A 23,641-nucleotide genomic window follows, 5' to 3' on the forward strand; every position below is an offset into this window, starting at 1 on the left:
CAATTCTAGAGACATTCTTCACAAGGAATTTGTCCCTCCAGGGCAGAGAGAGAACGGAAATGTTTAAGTTGAAGTTCTGACACGTCTCAGAGCTGGTGTGGCCCGAGTTCGACCGGAGTTGGCAAATGGGGGAGGTGGATCCTTCATCACGACAATGCGCCCGCTCACACGTCGCTCGTTGTGCGCTAGTTTTTGGCCCTGAGCTCAATCACCGTGACAGACCACCCGCCTTATTCACCTGATTTAGCCCCGTGTGGCTTCTTCATGTTCCCGAAATGCAAAATGGTGCTTCGGGGGGACGGCACTTGGGAGATGTGGAAGCCATCAAGGCGGAGACGACACGTCAACTGAACAACATCACAACTGAAGACTTTCACCAATGTTATCAACAGTGGAAACGGCGTTGGCAGAAGTGTATCACGGATCAGAGCGAGTACTTTGAAGGAGACGATATTGTAATACCTGATTAATTGTAAAATAAAGTTATTATTCAACTTTTATACGTATTTTCCAGACAAACCTCGTTGTTGTTGTTGTTGTTGTGATCATCAGTCCTGAGACTGGTTTGATGCAGCTCTCCATGCTACTCTATCCTGTGCAAACTTCTTCATCTCCCGATAAGTACTGCAGCCTACATCCTTCTGAATCTGTTTTGTGTATTCATCTCTTGGTCTCCCTCTACGATTTTTACCCTCCACGCTGCTCTCCAATACTAAATTGGTGATCCCTTCATGCCTCAGAATATGTCCTACCAACCGATCCTTTCTTCTTGTCGAGTTGTGCCACAAACTCCTCTTCTCCCCAATCCTATTCAACACTTCCTAATTAGTTACGTGATCTACCCATCTAATCTTCAGCATTCTTCTGTAGCACCACATTTGGGAGGCTGCTATTCCTCCGTACAAATACTTTCAGAAACGACTTTGTGACACTTAAATCTATACTCGATGTTAACACATTTCTCTTCTTCAGAAACGCTTTCCTTGCCATTGCCAGTCTACTTTTTATATCCTCTCCACTTCGACCATCATCAGTTACTTTGCTCCCCAAATAGCAAAACTCAATTACTGCTTTAAGTGTCTCATTTCCTAATCTAATTCCCTCAGCATCGCCCGACTTAATTCGACTACATTCCATTATCCTCGTTTTGCTTTTGTTGATGTTCATCTTATATCCTCTCTTCAAGACACGGTCCATTCTGTTGAATAGCTCTTCCAAGTCCTTTGCTGTCTCTGACAGAATTACAATGTCATCGGCGAACCTCAAAGTTTTTATTTCTTCTCCATGGATTTTAATACCTACTCCGAATTTTTCTTTTGCTTCCTTTATTGCTTGCTCAATATACAGATTGAATAACATCGGGGAGAGGCTACAACCCTGTCTCACTCCCTTCCCAACCACTGCTTCCCTTTCATGTCCCTCGACTCTTATAACTGCCATTTGGTTCTGTACAAACTGTAAATATCCTTTCGCTCCCTGTATTTTATCCCAGTCACCTTCAAAATTTGAAAGTGATTATTCCAGCCAACATTGTCAAATGCATTCTCCAAGTCTACAAATGCTAGAAATGTAGGTTTGCCTTTTCTTAATATAGCTTCTAAGATAAGTCGTAGGGTCAGTATTGCCTCACGTGTTCCCATATTTCTACGGAATCCATACAGATCTTCCCCGAGATCGGCTTCTACCAGTTTTTTCATTCATCTGTACAGAATTCGCATTAGTATTTGGCAGCTGGGACTTATTAAACTGACAGTTCGGTAATTTTCACATCTGTCAACGCCTGCTGTCTTTAGGATTGGAATTGTTACATTCTTCTTGAAGTCTGAGGGTATTTCGCCTGTCTCATACATTTTGCTCACCAGATGGTAGAGTTTTGTCAGGACTGGCTCTCCCAAGGCTGTCAGTAGTTCTAATGGAATGTTGTCTACTCCCGGGGCCTTGTTTCGACTCAGGTCTTTCAGTGCTCTATCAAATTCTTCACCCAGTATTTACGTCTTTCAGTGCTCTATCAAATTCTTCACACAGTATCATATGTCCCATTTGATCTTCATCTACATCCTCTTCCATTTCCATAATATTGTCCTCAAGAATATCGCCCTTGTATATTCCCTGTATATACTCCTTCCACCTTTCTGCCTTCCCTTCTTTGCTTAGAACTGCGTTTCCATCTGAGCCCTTGATATTCATACAAGTCTACATCTACATATACATGACTACTCTGCAATTCACATTTAAGTGCTTGGCAGAGGGATCATCGAATCACAATCATACTATCTCTCTACTATTCCACTCCCGAACAGCGCGCGGGAAAAACGAACACCTAAACCTTTCTGTTCGAGCTCTGATTTCTCTTATTTTATTTTGATGATCATTCCTACCTATGTAGGTTGGGCTCAACAAGATATTTTCGCATTCGGAAGAGAAAGTTGGTGACTGAAATTTCGTAAAGAGGTCTCGCCGCGACGAAAAACGTCTTTGCTGTAATGACTTCCATCCCATCTCGCGTATCATATCTGCCACACTATCTCCCCTATTACGTGATAATACAAAATGAGCTGCCCTTTTTTGCACCCTTTCGATGTCCTCCGCCAATCCCACCTGGTAAGGATCCCACACCGCGCAGCAATATTCTAACAGAGGACGAACGAGTGTAGTGTAAGCTGTCTCTTTAGTGGACTTGTTGCATCTTCTAAGTGTCCTGCCAATGAAACGCAACCTTTGGCTCGTCTTCCCCACAATCTATGTGATCTTTCCAGCTGAAGTTGTTTGTAATTTTAACACCCAGGTGCTTGGTTGAATTGACAGCCTTGAGAATTGTACTATTTATCGAGTAATCGAATTCCAACGGATTTCTTTTCGAACTCATGTGGATCATCTCACACTTTTCGTTATATAGCGTCAACTGACACCTGCCACACTGTACAGCAATCTTTTCTAAATCGCTTTGCAACTGATACTGGTCTTCGGATGACCTTACTAGACGGTAAATTACAGCATCATCTGCGAACAATCTAAGAGAACTGCTCAGATTGTCACCCAGGTCATTTATATAGATCAGGAAGAGCAGAGGTCCCAGGACGCTTCCCTGGGGAACACCCGATATCACTTCAGTTTTACTCGATGATTTGCCGTCTATTACTACGAACTGCGACCTTCCTGACAGGAAATCACGAATGCAGTCGCACAACTGAGACGATACCCGATAGGTCCGCAGCTTGATTAGAAGTCGCTTGTGAGGAACAGTGTCAAAAGCTTTCCGGAAATCTAGAAATACGGAATCAACTTGAGATCCCCTGTCGATAGTGGCCATTACTTCGTGCGAATAAAGAGCTTGCTGCGTTGCACAAGAGCGATGTTTTCTGAAGCCATGCTGATTACATGTCAATAGATCGTTCCCTTCGAGGTGATTCATAATGTTTGAATACAGTATATGCTCCAAAACCCTACTGTAAACCGATGTCAATGATATAGGTCTGTAGTTAGATGGATTACTCCTACTACCCTTCTTTAATACTGGTGCGACCTGCGCAATTTTCCAATCTGTAGGTACAGATCTATCGGTGAGTGAGCGGTTGTATGTGAGTGCTAAGTAGGGAGCTATAGTATGAGCGTAATCTGAAAGGAACCTAATCGGTATACAATCTGGACCTGAAGACTTGCCCGTATCAAGCGATTTGAGTTGCTTCGCAACCCCTAAGGTATCTACAGCTAAGAAACTCATGCTAGCAGATGTTCGTGTTTCAAATTCTGGACTATTCCATTCGTCTTCCCTGGTGAAGGAATTTCGGAGAACTGCGTTCAATAACTCCGCTTTAGCGGCAGATTCGTCAATTACCATCGGCACTGTGCAGCGAAGGCAATGACGACGTCTTGCCGCTTGTGTACTTTACATACGACCAGAATTTCTTCGGATTTTCTACCAAATTTCGTTGTGGAACCTATTAAAGGCATCTCGCATCGAAGTCCGTGCCAAATTTCGCGCGTCTGTAAATTTTAGCCAATCTTCGGGATTTCGCGTTCTTCTGAACTTCGCATGCTTTTTCCGTTGCCTCTGCAACAGCGTTCGGACCTTTTTTGTATACCACGGGGGATCCGTTCCATCTCTTACCAATTTATGAGCTATGAATCTCTCAATTGCTGTTGCTACTATATCTTTGAATTTTGAGCCACATCTCGTCTACATGTGCATAGTCAGTTCGGAAAGAATGGAGATTGTCTTTTAGGAAGCCTTCTAGTGACCCTTTATCCGCTTTTTTAAATAAAATTATTTTGCGTTTGTTTCTGATGGATTTGGAAGAAACGGTATTGAACCTAGCTACAACGACCTTGTGATCACTAATCCCTGTATCAGTCATGATGCTCTCTATCAGCTCTGGATTGTTTGTGGCTAAGAGGTCAAGTGTGTTTTCGCAACCATTTACAATTCGCGTGGGTTCGTGGACTAACTGCTCGAAATAATTTTCGGAGAAAGCATTTAGGACAATCTCGGAAGACGTTTTCTGCCTACCACCGGTTTTGAACAAGTATTTTTGCCAACATACCGAGGGTATTTTGAAGTCCCCACCAACTACAACCGTATGAGTGGGGTATTTATTTGTTACGAGACCCAAACTTTCTCTGAACTGTTCCGCAACTGTATCATCGGAGTCTGGGGGGTCGGTGGAAGGAGCCAATTATTAACTTAATTCGGCTGTTAAGTATAGGCTCCACCCATGGTGCTCTCCTTTCTCCAAAGGTCTCTTTAGTTTTTCTGTAGGTAGTATCTATCTTACCCCTAGTAAGGTAAGCCTCTACATCCTTACATTTGTCCTGTAGCCATGCCTGCTTAGCCATTTTGCACTTGCAAACCTCGTATTACAGGAAAAAATGTTGCCAGGAGCAGTCAGGCTGTGCCCCTTCGGACGTCTCCCCCTCCCCCGCCCCCTCCAAGCAGTCCGTGACTGTCCGTTGGTAGGGGGGGGGGGAGGGGGGGGGAGGGCGGGGCGAGTCATGTGACTGCAGAGCTGCTGCCGCTACTGTTCTGGAACAGTCACTAGCGTGGCGTGGCAGCGGTAGGACATCGCAGAACAGGCAGCGCTGAGTTCCGTCTCTGTGTGTGTATGTCTGTGCGTACACGCCAGGTAGGAGCGCCGAGCAAGCACGGCTCGTTACTCATCGCCTTCATTGATTCCGGGAGCATATTTACGAGAAATGAAACTTATGTGCACTCTCTCGACTGTTGCACCATACGTTGCTGGTTGTGGCTTGCCGCGAAATGTTAGAACGTCGTGTTTACATCCCACAAAGCGCGGCCACGGCGTTTGGATCACGGATTTAGTGCAAGTCCACAGCTCGTGGTCTAGTGGCTAGCGTTGCTGCCTCTGGACCATGGCGCCCCGGGTTCGATTCCCGCCCGAGTTGGGGGTTTTCTCCGCCTGGCGACTGGGTGTTTGTGTTGTGCTCATCATTCATAACAGTGGCGGGATCGGGAAGATTGGGAATTTGTACGGGCGCTGATAACCCCACAGTTGAGCGTACCAGAAACAAAACATCATCATTATCACTTCAAACGTTGTACACTTTTAGTAGTTCGTTAGGAGGACAACGTAATGTGTAATTAATAAGGCGTACTGCTTACAAGGAGAGGCCCCTAGCGGTCGATCGACTTTTCCAAACTACCTATACGCTGATATAGGTTAAGATTCCATGTATCACAAACGCAGACATTCAATCCGGTGGGCCCTCGTTTGCGAGTAATCAACGAAGAAAAACAAAAATCAGAATTCTGTGTGACACTAAATAGCGTTAAAATAGGTGCTTTACGTAGCTTGGTTGCGTGGTATAATGCGTGGGATGGCAGCTTCACATAAAAGAGTTTGTACATTTGAATCTCGTTAGGTGTACCAAATTCTTTGTATTTTTAAAATCTTTCTCGAAATGACTCTGATCATTACTTTCATTCAGTTATTTGGTTTAAATGCAATTTTTTAATTCCATTTATTTGGCATATAATTTTAATCATAATATGAACTTGTTCGGTAGCTGTCATTTTTCTTCCTGTCACTCTTTACCCGCTTGAAATCTTTGTTCATCCGTTTTTAATTAATTTTGTGAATTAGTTTCGATGTAATTGCTTTTATCAGACTGTTTTTTCGCCCACATTATTGCGTTCATCATATCTATTTATCATTTTGCTTGAATTCTGTTTCGCTTAGAAACCCGTCCTTCCTTTGAATTTTCGTGTGCTTCATTTTGTCGATAGGGCAATAGGTATTTAGGTTTTAAATCTTTGTGTGACAATTACTGTGCAAAAAACAAATGCACATCTGATAACAAAAATAGATATTGAAGTCCTTAGCGGTCAATCGACTTTTTTCGATAATACCTATACGCTGATATAGGTTAAGATTCCTTGTATCACACACGCAGACATTCACTCCGGTGGGCCCTCACTTGCGACTCATTAACGAAAAAAAAAAAAAAAAAAAAATCAGAATTTTGTGTGATGGTGAATATCATTAAAATAGGTGCTTGGTTGCGTTGTATAATTGATAGGATGACAGGCTTCGCATACAAGAGTTAGTGGATTTCAATCTTGTCAGGTGCTCCAAATTCTTTGTATTTTTAAATCTTTATCAAAATGACTTTGATCATTACTTTTATTGTGTTATTAGGTTTAAATGCAATTTTAATTCCATTTCTTTGTCACATAATTTTAATCATAATATCCACTCGCTTGCTTTCACTTGTTGTCATTTTTCTTCCTATCTATTTACTAAGATGGTATCTGTTATTTCGGTGAGCCTTAACTATATATTTACTAAGATGGTATCTGTTCTTTCGTACATGTCCAATGCACAAACAGTGCCCGAACTCTTACGGGAATCGGCAACGCGCCGCGAGTAATGAGTATAATGGGCGAGGGCACTACGAATGTAGAGCAGGACAGTACGTTGAGAATGTGGGTTTCGCGGGAGGCGTGCCAGATACAAATCCCTGTAGTCGCGCTATCCTCTGTGTCCTCGGTGGCTCAGATGGACAGAGCGTCTGCCATGTAAGCAGGAGATCCCCGGTTCGAGTCCCGGTCGGGGCACACATTCTCATCTGTACCCGTTGACGTGTGTCGACGCCTGAAAGCAGCTAAGGGTGTTCATTTCATTGTAATTTCTCTTCCTGTCACTCTTTGCCCGCTTGAAATCGTTGTTCATGTGTTTATAAATAATTTTATATATTAATTTTGACGAAATTTCTTTCATCACCCTGTTTTTTTGTTACATTATTGCGTTCATTATATCTATTTATCATTTTGCTTGAATTCCGTTTCGCTTATAAACCACATGGTGCAAAACAGCTCTGTGTGCCTTGAAGTTGTAAGGGATTTCGCAAATCAAGGAAAACATGATACGTTTGATCATTTACTTATCGATGGTTATTAATATAATATTTGTTGTAATAATCAAAACTAGCAAACAGCCAAATACGATTGGACATTGTTATCTTTGAAATGCCATATATTTGAAATAATAGGGCCTGTATTGAAAAAAAAAGTACATTTAGAAAAAAAAGAGAGAGGACTTCGATCTTTTTTTTAACGTGTCTATACTTTTTGTTGCAGAATAACAAATTACGTTTTACAAAACACCATATGTGTTACGTTTTTCAGTACGATAAATTGATCTCTCTTGCTAGTGTCCAGGTCTTTGTTTTCGTGGGTGTCTTTAATTTGTGAGTGCCCCTCGAACTACATTCGTTAGTGCTTGCTTATGCAGTTTAGCACAATAACATAGCTTTTTGTGAAAAGGGGAGCAACCGTTTATACGTTTAACTAGAACGAAATCAGAAAACATTGAAAGCAATAAGGAGCTAAATTACACAAAATAAAAGAAAATCAATAACAATAGTAATGTCTTCTCACTCGGAATACTAGTTTGGCTACAGTGATATTTTGTGTCGTCTATGTTTTCTATTTTGAGACCTACATAAATGGGATGGAGAGTAAATAATAATAATAATAATTATTATTATTTCGTATGCTGTGGGCAGTTAAGGTTCTGTGTATTGTTTTTACAGTTTTACTATCACATGGATGCAGGATATTTCCTGGTTTTTACTATATGTTAAAAAAACTTTCAGCTTTAAAATGATGTGGTATTTTAACTATTTACATATTACGTTTAAGCAAGGTGGAGCAAGAAACACATTATATTAGGTCATGAAACAAACGGTGTTACACTTAGACCGACAGAGTGAGGAACAACACATTCGGAAGCAGTGGACAAACTAAACGTAAAACAAATTAGATAAAAGTGCTGAGCGAAAGTAAAAGAGAATGAGAGAGGAGACAGTCACAGTGAAAGAGAAGGCATATTGAAACATGTAAACACTGATTTCCGTGGTAAGCACTAACTGATTTCACTGCTTAGCTGTAATGATAGTCTGGTAATCAGTTTGGCACAGGTACTGTCTACACACCAGGGGAAATGAGACACTCAACAAAGATCATGATGGTACTCTGCTCGTCAACACCGACATTGTACTGTTGTTGACTGGAAACATGTTGCCTGGCCAGATGAGTCTCGTACGTGTACGGGTATGCGGAGAATCTTATGAATCCATGGACCGTGCATGTCAGGAGGGGATTGTTCAAGCTGGTGGAGGCTCTGTAATGGTGTGGGGTGTGTGCAGTTGGGGTGATATGGGACCCCTGAAACATCCAGATACGACTCTGACAGGTGACACGTACGTAAGCATCCTGTCTGATCACCTGCATCCATTCAGCTCCATTGTGCATTCCGACGGACATGGGCAATTCCAGCAGGACAATGCGACACCCCACACGTCCAGAACTTTTACAGAGTGGCTGCAGAACACTCTTCTGAGTTTAAACACTTCCGCTGGCCACCAAACTCCCCAGACATGGACATTATTGAGCATATCTGGGATATCTTGCAGTGTGCTGTTCAGAAGAGATCTCCTACGAATTTGTGGACAGCTGTGCAGGATTCATGGTGTCAGTGGACCAGCAGACTCTACTCCAGTCATTAGCTGAGTGCGTGCCACGTCGTGTTGCGGCACTCCTGCGCGCTCGCGGGGGCTCCGACACTACATTAGGCAAATGCGCCAGTTTCCTTGACTTTTCAGTGTATGATTCTTTCGTTTCCAAAGAGTTCACTTCAGTTCATTTTCTCTTATGTTAGGCGACACGGTAAAACTTTCTGCCATTACGATGTTGAGGTTTTGTTACATTTGAAACTTAACCCTTCATTTTGAGTTATCATTCTTATTCATGAAGTAGGCTGTTATATACTAAGACCGTTAAGTGTCATGATATTAAATTGTGAAATGAAAGAAAAATAGTCAAAGGAGGCACGTGGCATTGACGGATGTATACGCACGTCACTCTTGGACAGACTCTTGTATAATTGAATTGGGACGACTTTGAATGATAGAATCCCCATCGAGCAGGCTGGTTTTCTACCACCACGTAACTGTTGCGACCAAGTACTGGCTTTAACAACACATATCGAGAACGGCTATGAACGGAAACTTAAAACAGCTGTTACATTTGTAGATTTAACCGCTGCATACGATACTGTGTGGAGACATGGTCTTCTTAGCAAGACACTTGAAATTATCCCTTGCCAGACCTTGTAGAAATTACTAAGTGATACGCTCAGCAATAGAACCCTTGAAGTTCATCTAGAAGGAATGAAGAGTCGAAACATTGTTTCAGACAACGGCTTACCACAAGGTTCTGTATTGGCACCATTACTTTTCAACGTGCACATAAGCTACATACCAACAACACATGCGCGGAAGTTCTGTTACGCAGATGACATGGCCCTGGCTGTGCAACATGAAAGTTTTGAACAGTGTGAAAACTTACTTAACCCTGACCTCGGAGTAATGGGTAAATATTTCAGATCTTGGAGATTAATTCCTAACCCAATAAAGTCATAAGTTACAGTGTTTCATTTAAACAACCAACAGGCAACCTGATCCCTTGACGTTACCTTTGCTGGTAGAAAGTTAAAGCATAACCCAAACCCAAAATATCTTGGTATTAAATCGGACTGATCGCTTACATTCAAATCACACCCAATAGATACTGCTGCTAAGATACGTAGAAGAAATAATATTATTCAAAAGCTCACCAATACTAGCTGGGTAGCTGATGTACATACTCTGAAGATTTCTTCTGTAGCGCTGGTATACTCTGTCTCGGAATATTGCAGCCCTGTTTGGCTTAACAGCAGCCACACATCTAAAGTGGATACCCAACTAAACAATAGCATGAGAACTGGTACCATTAAATCCACCCCACTACCTTTGGATTCCTTTTCTCTGCAGTATAGCTCCACCACATCTTAGGCGGCAAATCACCTTAGTTAATGAATGGCGTAAAATCTCCTCCAATGCCACCCTCCCAATCCATCAGGAGATTGCCCCAAATCTTTCCCGACTAAGATCTAAAAGACTACCAGGGAGAACAGCTCAAAACCTTATTGCTACGTCTTACGATGCTATGGCTTCATGGAAAAATGAATAGTCTCAGACCGGACTATCCAAGAACTGCAATGAAATATCACCTGGTGGAAACCTACCTGGTACAGACCTGCCAAGCTGAACTTGGGTTATACCCAATAGACTCAGAACTGGTCATGGCAGAAGCAGTGAGATGCTCTGTAGATGGGGCATACTAGATTCACCACAGTGCGACTGTGGACGTGCGGAGAAAACGATCCAGCACATCACTCAGGAATGCCCTAGTGCGTTTAAAGGATTCATGCAGCCTCCCCTTGCAGCCGTCGAATGGATGGAAAACCTAGACATGGAACTTTAAAGAGACTCTATAGATTCCATATATGTGATTGCTGAATGACCTTATAGCAACAATTTCTATATGATAATTTTATCTTATCTATGACAAGTTACCTTATTGTAACAACCTGTGTATGCTTACTTTATCCTGTAATGTTGCTGCTTTAATCTGATATAAAAGCGGTGCTGACAGTGTAATGTTGTCGCTTTAATTTGTTATGTGAAAGCGGTGCTGATAGACAATAAAAGAGGGTTAAAAGGTGTGAGCTATCTGAGGAAGTTAACGTTGCATTACTGAGCAACTGTTTCACCAGGTATCCAATCTAGCTTACCAAATTTCCAACCAGACTAACATTAATTAAGATCTTTTAATAGTCATACGAAAACCGGTGATACATATATAAAAAAGAGAATTTAAATAAAAATAAATAAATCAGTTTATATTTGGAAATTTATTTTAACATTGATCATTGAAATTTCAGCATATTAAACTTGAGTCATAACTAAGCTGGTGCCTTATTTTGGATTGTGAAAATGTGAGTTTGTAATCTTACGGAACACATCAAATAGGGAGCCAAGATTGGGAGACTGCATACAACACTACATTCATAAAATAACACACGAAGAACATTGAAACATATGTAAGAGGAAATTAACCACAACCAACCGATTCAATTTTCACCCAAAGAAGTAACGTTCGTAGCGCAATCCTGTCCATCATGTAATTACCACACCCTGGTATACTAAATTCATACTAACTCTCTGTGAAATCTTCCCGAAAAGAATACTTTGATGATTACACCACATGCTTCACGTGGTTAACTTGCTTTACACAAAGAGTGTAATGCCACAATAAGTTTGATAATTAAAATAAATTAGATCGAAAAGCAATGTACAAAAGAAAAACCTCGATCTGGTTACTATCGTCTTACTATTAACCTGACGGGTCAAACAATTGTATAAGCACGTGGTACTGGTCTCACAAAGTACACCCCACGTCGGTTAAACATACAGAAAAGCTGCTATATTGTAAAATATTGTCAAGGCGAGACGTTATAATCTCACGCACATTCGCATTTGAGATTGATGATCTTAGAGTTACTGATCAACACGTGGTTCCACTTTACTCACAAACTAGTGACAAAGCAACTACTGTAAAATAATATGAAGTTCGCACTCGAAATACACTGCGTTGCAACTTAAGATAACATTAGATATTTTAGAGCTAAACCTGAAATAAAGTTGATTAAATTTTCAGTTAGGCTGAACTTAAGAAATCCATTGTCCTGTGGACTTAGCAGAGACGCGCTTAGCCGGAGATCTTACCACTTCAGACGCTCGCCGCGGACAGACTGACCTGCGCTCCTACCGAGCGTGCTTCCCGATACAAAACGGAAGTGACCAGAGGGGCAGCTTCCTATACCAACATGACAAGGGACGGACAGCACAATACTAAGGATAGAAACCTCTTTGCTTTTAGAAAGCATAGCTACCTGTTCCGACGTTGGTCCTACTGTTCTCTAGCAGACATGCTTGCCTGCTACCCTCAAGCATGCAATTAGAAATACATTTGCTCATTCATCCTCTCACACAGAAGGGAAGGGGGATGACAGTATCTCATCATATACAGCATATAAAAGAAACCGGATGTAGGTTCCATATGAGACTGTGTGACATGAATTACATATAAACTGTGTTTTAAAGTGTAGTAGTGTGACAGATCGTTCTTGTTTATGTGTAAAAGCAACACGTTTCACTGCTCAGTCTCCTCCCAGATAGAAACACCACAGTAAATTTGGAAGAGGAATTTATGCCGTAAATGACAACAGATTTCAGAAATTAACATGAAAGGAATCCAACAGATACCTTTCAATCCTTAATTGAATGTCCGAAAGACGAGACATTATTTATGTGTTATAATGTATGTTGATTTTATCTTTATCTGTATGTATTTAAACATGAAACCATTTGTACTTGAAAACCACATAAGCTCAAGGCCGGAAGACGTAGGGCATTGAGCCTGGAGATGACGCGATGCTGCCTGACAGGTGGAATCGTACTGGATGTAGGGTTGCAGGGGCAGGAGGGGGGGGGGGGGGACACAAAGGAGGGAAATATGGAGCAGCGTTGGCTGACGCACGTGTGGAGCTCGCAATTTGCTTGGTGCCCCACTAGACCTGAGCGGGTTTTTGCACGCGCGTGTGTGGCGTAATTAACGCAGACGTGAGGGAACTGGTCGGTGCTGTCCGCCTACCGGCGCAGCGTGGAGCATAGGGGGATGCCGTCAGTAGTGCCTGTGTGAAGGTCGTGGCGACACCTGGCCATAGCTGCTACAGTGTGCAGTCGTTTGTTTCGTTCGCTGCTCACGCCCGTTCCATATCTGTTGCATACCTTTTTTGAACTTTTAACTTGTTTCTTTTCGTGTTCTATTCAGCGTCCATGACCGGTAATTAAACTCTATTTTTTCTTCTTCTTCTTCGTCTTCTTCGCGGATGGATCACTTAGGACCACGCGTAATCAACATTTGTTGGCCTTCCTTTTCGCCCAGTATTCCTTCATAAATAACCAATGGGCTAGCTTTCGTTGCGTAGACCACGTATGTCGGTTAGTTTTTCTCTCTTCTTCCTCAAAACGCCCTGTGTTTGTGATTTTTCTGATTTCATTTCTATCATGTAGATTTGGAGACCCTAATTCTCTCAGGTCTTTTTCCGTCTGTTTGTACCAGTTCCGTCTTGTAGGGGTTTTGTGCGTTAACCTGTTTGAGTCGATTCTTTCCAAGTGCCCCATGAATTGGATTCTTCTCATGCACATTGTGTCTGTTATTTTTATATATTTCTGCATTGGGTTTTGGATAATGCACACCATCTTTAGTTCTTGGTCCTAGGATTTTCCTCATTATTTTACGTTCTTTCACTTCTAATATTGCAGTTCCATGAGACTTTTTGTTGTAAATGTTTTTTGTTAACTGAAACGCCGTCTCCATTTTCTGGACTCTTGATCTGACAGATTTCTTTTCATTACAATTTTCTGCAATCCATTCACCTAAATATTTAAATTCTTTTACTCCAGAGATATAGTTATTACCAATTTTGAGATCAGAAGGTGAATCTTTGATGTCAGTCGTAAATTTTGTTTTTTCAAATGAAATTTCTAATCCTACTTTTGCTGCCTGCTCTTGTAATAATTCAAGCAGTTTCTGTCCATCGGTAATGTCTTGTGCGATCAGCGCCATGTCGTCAGCAAGTGCTAAACAGTATAGTTCTATGCCCTTACGTCTTGTTCCCAGGCTGTGTGCTGATGCACCTGCCTTTCTCCGTTCTCCAACAACTTGTTCAAGAGCACAATTGAAGAGCACTGGGGACAGTCCATCCCCTTGTCTTACTCCTGTGTCTATTTCAAATTCTGTGCTCCATTCTCCCATAAATTTTACTTTGGATTTGCTCTCCGTGAGTGTCTCTTTTATGATGTTTGTTGTCTTTTGATCTAGTCCAAATTCTGCTAATATTTCAAAAAGGGATTCTCGGTCTATACTGTCATATGCTTTTTTTAAAGTCAACAAACGGGATGACATAACTTTTGTTTCAAGTGCTAAGCAAACATTTCATTGAGTTTCTCAAGTTAAGGATTTGTTCTACTCATGATCGACCTTTACTGAACCCACCTTCGTATTCGCCTAATTTTGAATCCAGCTGAAGTTCTGCGCGGTTTAGTAGCGCTTTAGACAGAATTCTGTATGTTATTCACAATAAAGAGATTCCACGATAGTTGTTGCGGTCTGTTTTACTTCCTTTCTTGTTCAGAGCATGTATGACTGCAGTCTTCCAATCTGTGGGGATTTTTTCAGTTTTTCAGATTTCATGTATAATTTCTTTGAGTTATTGCATTTTTCCATAATTCTGCGATGATTTGGTCTTCTCCTGATGCTTTGTTATTTTTCAGTGACTGAATTATCTCTAATCTCCTGTAAACTTGGTGGCTTTGAGTCTGGGCTTCGCTGTGTATGATGGAACTCAAATTTTTCTGCAGGCTTTTCACGATTCACTAATTTAGAAAAGTGTTTCATAATTACGTAAATTACATAAAATTACTTGGTATGTAATACATACATGTTTTCAGGTAACAAAATAGCATATCAGCTTACTTCACAATGTCGATAAACAGCAGAAGAAATTCTTCTAAAAAGGCAAGATTTTTTTATTACACATGCAAAGGAAATGGCCATTTTCCGTCTTTTTTTGATCCAAGGTAAAAGAGCATGGTCATTGTTATGGAAGGCAGACTGACTTAACAATCCAATGAAGTCCGCGTTCCATAATCGAGTGTATGCGGTCACATTTTGTAAAGAGAATACGATAACTTCTACAATATTATTACAGTGGTAGAAGGTGGCGCACGAAAAATCGGCCCCTAGCACTAGACTGCTTATTGTCGCAAACCGATCGTCATCTATTCTTTCGAAATTGTTGTTTGCGTTAGCTTATTTGTTATTTCTTCATTGCCTAATTATTACATGTTTATCTATTCTGCACGAAGCCGTCAACAAATCCTGCGTAATTGGCGAGCAATCTGTACTCGGGGCCGGTTTTTCGTGCGCCACCTTAATATTATTTCACTGCGATCAGCCAGATAACGCTATAATTGGCTAAACGAGAGGTATTACAGAATCACAAAAATTACAATTGTGTGAGAATTTGTTACGAATAAAAACTCTGTACTCCAGGGGGGAGGAAAGTGCCCCCTCTTCCTGCCTTTCATCTTCAGCCACCTTTGCTAGTAATTTTCAATTTTTCATAAGAACCGTTCACCAAACACAAATGAACGCTGAACGTGTAAAACCCCACGGTTCCCAAAAAAGAGCGATCACCAGTAAACTAGTTCCCAAGGACGAACGAGTTTGCCCGTCTCTAGTCAACAGGCGTCGGAAAAGACGAAATGAGAAAAAAAAAAAAAGACTGGTTTGATCCGATATTAAGCGAGAGATCAACAGAGGGAAAGTTTTTGCTGCTACGCAGAAACTGAAGACAAATCCAGAGAATTTTTTCCAATACTATATGGCGTTGAAATGCTTTTGAGTATGGTCAGAGGCGGAATTTCAAAAAGGAACAGATCCAAGAGGGAATGTTTCAGTGCAAAAGAAAAACTTTCTGTTACTTTTCTGTACGTCGTAAATTTTATTTTCTAATCTTTGTAGCAGATTACTAAAAATTATTTTAGTTGCACTACTGGCCATTAAAACTGCTACACCACGAAGATGACGTGCTACAGACGCCAAATTTAACCGACAGGAAGTAGATGCTGTGATATGCAAATGATTAGCTTTTCGGAGCATTCACACAAGGTAGGCGCCTGTGGCGACACCTACAACGTGCTGACATGAGAAAAGTTTCCAACCGATTTCTCATACAAAAACAGCAGTTGACCAGCGTTGCCTGGTGAAACGTTGTTTTGATGCCTCGTGTAAGGAGGAGAAATGCGTACAATCACGTTTCCGACTTTGATAAAAGTCGGATGTAGCCTATCGCGATTGCGGTTTATAGTATCGCGACATTGGTGCTCGCGTTGGTCGACATCCACCGACTGTTAGCAGAATATGGAATCGGTGGGTTCAGGAGGGTAATACGGAACGACGTGCTGGATCCCAACGGCCTCGTATCACTGGCAGTCGAGATGACAGGCATCTTATCCGCACGGCTGTAACGGATCGTGAAGCTACGTGTCGATCCCTGAGTCAAGAGATGGGGACGTTTGCAAGATAACAACCATCTGCACGAACAGTTCGACGACGTTTGCAGCAGCATGGACTATCAGCTTGGAGACCATGGCTGCACTTACCCTTGACGCTGCAACACAGACAGGAGCGCCTGCGATCGTATACTCGATGACGAATCTGGGTGCACGAATGGCAAAACGTCATTAGGTCGGATGAATGCAGGTTCTGTTTACAGAATCGTGATGGTGAACTCACATTGGAAGCGCATATTCGTGATCCCCATACTGGCGTATCACCTGGCGTGATGGTATGGGCTGCCATTGGTTACACGTCTCGGTCACCTCTTGTTCGCATTGACGGCACTTTGAACAGTCGACGTTACATTTCAGATGTGTTACGACCCGTGGCTCTACCCCTCATTCAATCCCTGCGAAAGCCTAAATTTCAGCAGGATAATGCACGACCGCGTGTTGCATGTCCTGTAGGGGCCTTTCTGGGTGCAGAAAATGTTCGACTGCTGCCCTGGCCAGCACATTCTGCTCATCTCTCACCAGTTGAAAACGCCTGGTCAATGGTGGCCGAGCAACTGGCTCGTCACAATAAGCCAGTCACTACCCTCGATAAACTGTGGTATCGTGTTTAAGCTGCATGGGCAGCTGTACTCGTACACGCGCCATCCAAGCTCTGTTTGACTCAATGTCCAGCCGTATCAAGGCCGTTATTACGTCCAGAGTTGGTTGTTCTGGGTACTGATTTGTCAGGATCTATGCACCCAAATTGCGTGAAAATGTTATAACATGTCAGTTCTAGTATAATATATTTGTCCAATGAATACCGGTTTATCATCTGCATTTCTTCTTGGTGTAACAATTTTAATGGCCAGTAGTGTAATACCGGAACCGCGCGACTGCTACGGTCGCAGGTTCGAATCCTGCCTCGGGCATGGATGTGTGTGATGTCCTTAGGTTAGTTACGTTTAAGTAGTCTAAGTTCTAGGGGACTGATGATCACATATGTTAAGTCCCATAGTGGTCAGAGCCATTTGAAGCATTAAGTAGTGTAATATTAGTGCATAGCGTTCGCTACAAATTGATACACCGCTTTCGTAGTGTTGTACTGCAGTCTGCTTAACTGTGCTGCCACTTGGTGAAGGTGGAGGAGGGGAAGGCGTGGGAATTTCATCAGATTTTAATAGCTGAATAAGTTTAAACTAGAAGTCAAGTTTGTCCTGCAATTTCAGTTTCCTAATCAAAGGATGTTGCGACTTGAGAAATATTTCATCCGCGTCAGGCACTTGGGGTGTACATTGTGGCGAATGCCCTTTTAACGTACAAGTTGTTCCTCGAATGAATCTTGTTTCCTTTACTTATATTTTTGCCTCAGCGTACTTCCTGCAGATGGATGATGATGTTTGGTTCGTGAAGCGCTCAACTGCTCGGTTATCAGCGCCCGTACAAATTCCCCGTCTTTACACGTTACAATCTCGCCACGGTCGCGAATAACACAAACACCCAGTCCCCGGGCACAAAAATCCCCAACCCAGTCAGGAATCGAATTCGGCACCCCGTGATCCAGAGGCAGCAACGCTAACCACCTCATTTTGTCGTTATTGTTCGTCGAATTTATTCGGAACGGACGTCCCATGGCGCTTGTTCAATTTCATCGTTGATCGATTAACGCAGTATTTTTAATACAGAGGGCAGCTAGCCCTCTGACGGAACACGCCGAGCTACCGTGCCGGCACCACTATACTACAAGCCGCGGATTGCATATGGTGGTCCAGATGTCACTGTAATCTCATCCCTTACAGTGGTGTTCATATTCCCATGTTGTTGTTGTTGTGGTCTTCAGTACTGAGACTGGTTTGATGCAGCTCTCCATGCTACTCTATCCTGTGCAAGTTTCTTCATCTCCCAGTACCTACTGCAACCTACATCCTTTTGAATCTGCTTAGTGTATTCATCTCTTGGTCTCCCTCTACGATTTTTACCCTCCACACTGCCCTCCAATGCTAAATTTGTGATCCCTTGATGCCTCAGAAAGTGTCCTACCAACCTATCCCTTCTTCTGGTCAAGTTATGCCACAAACTTCTCTTCTCCCCAATCCTATTCAACACTTCCTCATTAGTTATGTGATCTACCCATCTAATCTTCAGCATTCTTCTGTAGCACCACATTTCGAAAGCTTCTATTCTCTTCTTGTCCAAACTATTAATCGTCCACGTTTCACTTCCATACATGGCTACACTACATACAAATACTTTCAGAAATGACTTCCTGACACTTACATCTATACTTGATGTTAACAAATGTCTCTTCTTCAGAAAAGCTTTCCTTGCCATTGCCAGTCTACATTTTATATCCTCTCTACTTCGACCATCATCAGTTATTTTGCTCCACAAATAGCAAAACTCCTTTACTACTTTAAGTGTCTCATTTCCTACTCTAATTCCCTCAGCATCACCCTACTTAATACGACTACATTCCATTATCCTGGTTTTGCTTTTGTTGATGTTCATCTTATATCCTCCTTTTAAGAGCCTATCCACTCCGTTTAACTGTTCTTCCAAGTCCTTTGCTGTCTCTGACAGAATTACAATGTCATCGGCGAACGTCAAAGTTTTTATTTCTTCTCCATGGCTTTTAATACCTACTCCGAATTTTTCTTTTCTTTCCTTCACTGCTTGCTCAATATACAGATTGAATAACATCGGGGAGAGACTACAAGCCTGTCTCACTCCCTTCCCAACTACTGATTCCCTTTCATCCCCATCGACTCTTATAACTACCATCTGGTTTCTGTACAAATTGTATATAGCTTTTCGCTCCCTGTATTTTACCCTTGCCACCTTCAGAATTTGAAAGAGAGTATTCCAGTCAGCATTGTCAAAAGTTTTCTCTAAGTCTACAAATGTTACAAACGTAGGTTTGCCTTTCCTTAATCTAGCTTCTAAGATAAGTCGTAGGGTCAGTATTGCCTCACGTGTTCCAATATTTCTACGGAATCCAAACTGATCTTCCCCGAGGTCGGCTTCTACTAGTTTTTCCATTCGTCTGTAAAGAATTCTCATTAGTATTTTGTAAACTGATAGTTCGGTAATTTTCACATCTGTCAACACCTGCTTTCTTTGGGATTGGAATTATTATATTCTTCTTGAATTCTGAGGGTATTTTGCCTGTTTCATACATCTTGCTCGCCAGATGGTAGAGTTTTGTCAGGACTGGCTCTCCCAAGGCCGTCAGTAGTTCCAATGGAATGTTGTCTACTCCGGTGCCTTGTTTCGACTCAGGTCTTTCAGTGCTCTGTCAAATCTTCACGCACTATCTATCTCCCATTTCATCTTCATCTACATCCTCTTCCATTTCAATAATATTGTCCTAAAGTACATTGCCCTTGTATAGACCCTCTATATACTCCTTCCACCTTTCTGCTTTCCCTTCTTTGCTTAGAACTGGGTTTCCATCTGAGCTCTTGATGTTCATACAAGTGGTCTCTTTAATTTTCCTATAGGCAGCATCTATCTTACCCCTAATGAGATAAGCCTCTACATCCTTACATTTGTCCTCTAGCCATCCCTGCTTAGCCATTTTGCACTTCCTGTCGATCTCGTTTTTGGGACGTTTGTATTCCTTTTTGCCTGCTTCATTTACTGCATTTTTATATTTTCTCCTAAGTTTTTAAAATTGACGTTTTTCTATATAATTTAACGGAATATTATTTCATATAAGGGTAACTCAAACAGCTGCTACAGCACAATCAGTGAAGTTACACATCCAGCGACAATGTATCGTTCTTACTTTTGTCATTTGTTGAAACACTCCTTGAAGGAAAGACGTCTGTTTGTAAAATACATGTGGTGTGCAGGAAGTGGCAGAATCACCGTTTCTTCCTTGGTTTTTTTCACGTATTTCTTGAATGACTCTGCCATACTTTTCTATCTTTTCTGTACTTCAATCTCTAAAAGATCGGGAATAAAAAAAGTGTTTCAGATTTATGTAATTACCTGCTGCTGATTTAATAGTTGCTACTTAAAAATGAAATAATTTTACAGTTTCGTTTATGAAATAACGTTTCTGCCGCCAGTCACAAAGTTCTTTTTATTTATATTCAGTGCAATGTGTTACAACGAACGGTTCTTATTTTCAGTTGCGTTTTCTGTCTCATGTTTTTGTTGTTGTTGTTGTTGTGGTCTTCGGTACTGAGACTGGTTTGATGCAGCTCTCCATGCTACTCTATCCTGTGCAAGCTTCTTCATCTCCCAGTACCTACTGCAACTCACATCCTTTTGAATCTGCTTAGTGCAGGGCTTCCCAACCTTGGCTCTTTCTGTGGGGTCCACGGCCACCTTTCAGCAAATCGTGTAAAATAATGAGTGAAATTATTGAATAAAAATGTGAAAATCAAATTCATCACAATTTTTTTTTTCGTGTGAAAAACGTGTGTACTTTTACTTCATGTCGTATCCCCAAGCTGACTTTGCGGTTCCTAAGAGAGAACGAATACGCAGTTTACTGCCGGAGAATGCGGCTTCTCTGATGCACTGTTTGGCAACAATAAGGGGGTCGTTTGTTCGCCGGCTCACGGCGCTAGCTGCGCTGAAGCCTTTACGCATGCGCGGAGTGAGCTTTGTCGACCAATCACAGCGCTCGCTGGTACGTATGCGGCCCCAGGCATCATTAAATGTTAAACTTGCTTTGTGAGTGCACTACCTATTTCATAAGTCGATTTCTGACCTCTTTGTTACTTCTAACATGGATCGGTGGCTGAAGACAGGATCATTGAACATTTTTCTTCGGATTTCATGTAAAATCACACACACACACACACACACACACACACACACACACACACACCCACACACGACTGTTAGAAAATATGCATGCTCCTTACACAACAGTAGCCAAACAATGGAAGTGAACAGACCATAAGCAGCAGCTTGTGAACAGCGAACAGTTTAGACGTGACATTGATTGCTATTGGAGGAAGACAGCTCATCCGTGTGAAATTTCAATTACCAAGTAATTTTAATCAGGCTATAGTGTGTTGAACAATGGGAGTAAATCCACTAGTAAGTGTCTGGATGTGCTCTTGACTGACTAGGGGTCCGCCATGGATTTTCGACTGAAGAACAGGTCCGCCAGCCGAAAAGGTTGGGGAGCCCTCGCTTACTGTATTCATCTCTTGGTCTCCCTCTACGATTTTTACCCTCCACGCTGCCCTCCAATACTAAATTGGTGATCCCTTAATGCCTCAGAACATGTCCTACCAACCGATCCCTTCTTCTTGTCAAGTTGTGCCACAAACTTCTCTTCTCCCCAATCCTATTCAGTACCTCTTCATTAGTTATGTGATCTACCCATCTAATCTTCAGCATTCTTCTGTAGCACCACATTTCGAAAACTTCTATTCTCTTCTTGTCCAAACTATTTATCGTCCACGTTTCACTTCCATACATGGCTACACTCCATACAAATACATTCAGAAATGACACTTAAATCTATATTCGATGTTAACCAATTTCTCTTCTTCAGAAACGCTTTCCTTGCCATTGCCAGTACATTTTATATCCTCTCTACTTCGACCATCATCAGTTATTTTTCTCCCCAAATAGCAAACCTCCTTTACTGCTTTAAGTGTCTCATTTCCTAATCTAATTCCCTCAGCATCGCCCGACTTAATTCCACTACATTCCATTATCCTCGTTTTGCTTTTGTTGATGTTCATCTTATATCCTACTTTCAAGACACTGTCCATTCCTTTGAATTGCTCTTCCAAGCCCTTTGCAGTCTCTGACAGAATTACAATGTCATCGGCGAACCTCAAAGTTTTTATTACTTCTCCATGGATTTTTCTTTTGTTTCCTTCACTGCTTGCTCAATATAAAGATTGAATAACATTGGGGAGAGACAACAACCCTGTCTCACTCCCTTCCCAACCACTGCTTCCCTTTCATACCCCTCGACTCTTATAACTGCCATCTGGTTTCTGTACAAATTGTAAATAGCGTTTCGCTCTCTGTATTTTACCCCTGTCACCTTCAGAATTTGAAAGAGCGTATTCCAGTCAACATTGTCAAACGCTTTCTCTAAGTCTACAAATGCTAGAAACGTAGGTTTGCCTTCCCTTAATCTAGCTTCTAAGATGTGTCGCAGGGTCAGTATTGCCTCACGTGTTCCAGTATTTCTACGGAATCCAAACTGATCTCCCCCGAGGTCGGCTTCAACTAGTTTTTCCATTCGCCTGTAAAGAATTCGTGTTAGTATTTTGCCTAGAACTGGGTTTCCATCTGAGCTCTTGATATTCATACAAGTGGCTCTCTTTTTTTTCCCAAAGGTCTCTTTAATTTTCCAAGAATAAAGATTATGTAAAAAATGGTTCAAATGGCTCTGAGCACTATGGGACTCAACATCTTACGTCATCAGTCCCCTATAACTTAGAACTACTTAAACCTAACTAACCTAAGGACATCACACGTCCATGCCCGAGGCAGGATTCGAACCTGCAACCGTAGCAGTCCCGCGGTTCCGGACTGCAGCGCTAGAACCGCTCGACCACCGCGGCCGGCTGAAGCTTATGTAAACAATATACAAATGCGATGATTGGTCAGCAGCCATACCGCACGTGTGCTGGTGTGGTGTGTATCGTGTAGGATGTCTGTCTGTGTGAATCGTGTTATTGTATTAATGTATTGCAAAGACATACACACGCTGTGACATCTATTGTACGAATCTGATAAAGCTTGTATGTCTACAGTAAATCTTTGGATGTGGGCCTACTTCATTATTGTCTGCGTGACGTTACGTGAAACTTTCAAAATATACGCTGAAATCGATTGACAATATCTTGAATGTATTAAAATGCAGATAAATAGCTTTACCTCTGGTCCTTCCTTAAGCATGAGTGACATAAAAGTAGATATCTTAGATGTTGCGAAACAAATCACTTCAGAAAGGTAAGTCTTCCGGTCCAGATGGTATACCAATCAGGTTCCTTTCGGAGAATGCAGGCACAATTGCGCCTTTCTTAGCAATCATATACAACCGCTCACTTGACGAAAGGTCTGTTCCTAAAGACTGGAAAGTAGCACAGGTCAGACCAATATTCAAGAAAGGAAATAGGAGTAACTCACT

General features: G+C 41.8%; 1 protein-coding gene across 2 annotated transcripts in view; it reads left to right on the forward strand.

The window, feature by feature from the left end:
• Window positions 1-5,024: 5,024 nt before the first annotated feature.
• LOC126295147 (poly [ADP-ribose] polymerase tankyrase-1-like) overlaps window positions 5,025-23,641 on the forward strand; it is a 51,943-nt gene continuing 33,326 nt past the window's right edge. The window contains exon 1 of one of the 2 annotated variants that reach the window (XM_049987434.1): window positions 5,025-5,120. The gene's annotated coding sequence lies outside the window, so the exon portion shown is untranslated. Of the gene's footprint in view, window positions 5,121-20,970; window positions 21,164-23,641 lie in introns of those variants that run through there. The other variant, XM_049987433.1, reaches the window with a different exon arrangement.

This window comes from Schistocerca gregaria, chromosome 11 (assembly GCF_023897955.1).
Source record: "Schistocerca gregaria isolate iqSchGreg1 chromosome 11, iqSchGreg1.2, whole genome shotgun sequence".
NCBI lineage: Eukaryota > Metazoa > Arthropoda > Insecta > Orthoptera > Acrididae > Schistocerca > Schistocerca gregaria.